At 61.3% G+C, this 1,067-nt stretch overlaps 1 non-coding gene across 1 annotated transcript in view; it reads left to right on the forward strand.

The window, feature by feature from the left end:
• The first annotated feature begins 981 nt into the window (after positions 1-981).
• Positions 982-1,067, forward strand: part of LOC140111648 (18S ribosomal RNA) — a 1,884-nt gene continuing 1,798 nt past the window's right edge. Inside the window, exon 1 of the ribosomal RNA XR_011852165.1 lies at positions 982-1,067. This exon is cut by the window's right edge and continues 1,798 nt beyond it. This is a non-coding gene — a ribosomal RNA (18S ribosomal RNA).

The raw sequence follows: 1,067 nt of genomic DNA on the forward strand, positions 1-1,067 counted from the left end.
GAGGGGGTTTAGATCCGCGGAGGCACGCACCGCGAGGCGAATCGCTGCTTTTCCCCAAGAGGTTAACCTTCAAACCACCGAGTAGGTTCGGGGCAGGGCCGACTGTCTGCACTGGGGTATTGCATCCCTGGTGGGGCGACCCTGGAAATCTCTGCCCCTTTCCACTCTTTCGGTTGGGCCTCTCGTCGGGGCGAGCGTAAGTCGGCAAGCAGACGTGGGAAGAGGCTTCTTACCGGTGACACTCCCTTCGTGAGAGAGGCAGGTACTCGCCCCGCACCCCGGTCCAAATCTGCTCGGTCCGGCCGTCGTCGGCCCTAGCCGAAGGCCGCTCCCGCGAAGCCAGGCGATCCGAACCGAGGATCCGCGCGAGCCTTCTCCAAGCCCTCTGCCGGGCGCTGGTGTTGAAAGCGTAGCGGACCCTGTTCGCCGGAGCGATAGGAGCGGAGCACCGGTCCCGCAGGGTTGAAAGCTGGGTAGCAGCGCCGTAGCTTCCCTCCCAGCCTTCCCCCGGACCTGGCGCCCGATCCCCTCCGCTCCTCTGTGCGTTGGCGGGCGGCGCTGCATGGGTACGTCGCGACGGCTCCTATCGTCTCTCTCGCTTAACAGTGTGGAGAGGTGGTGGTGGAGCCGTCCGACACTCGAGGTGCTGAAGTTGAGCGTCCAATGCTTTCCTTCTATGCGCAGCCTACAGGAGCTGTCCGAGCTTCGGAGGTGCTGATGGAGGTGAGAGTCGAGCGCCACTTCTTGGCTGAACTGAGTGGGGAAAGCCAGCGACTGCGAGAGGGAGGGGAAGGGAAGGCTTTTTCGGGTCCTTGGAAGGGACCGAGAGCATCTTTCTTGCCCCCTGCCCTAAGCTCCATCCAATGTTGTCTGCGAGGTCTTCTCCGGCGGCGGAGAAGCGCTGCGGTAGCAGCAGCAGCAACGAGCGTTCCCATTAGCTCACGGAGCCTGACTCCAAGAGTCTACCCCTCAGAGCTCGGCTACCTGGTTGATCCTGCCAGTAGTATATGCTTGTTTTAAAGATTAAGCCATGCATGTCTAAGTACTGACTATTCTTTACGGTGAAA

The sequence above is a fragment of the Engystomops pustulosus genome, unplaced genomic scaffold, assembly GCF_040894005.1.
Source record: "Engystomops pustulosus unplaced genomic scaffold, aEngPut4.maternal MAT_SCAFFOLD_530, whole genome shotgun sequence".
NCBI classification, from domain to species: domain Eukaryota; kingdom Metazoa; phylum Chordata; class Amphibia; order Anura; family Leptodactylidae; genus Engystomops; species Engystomops pustulosus.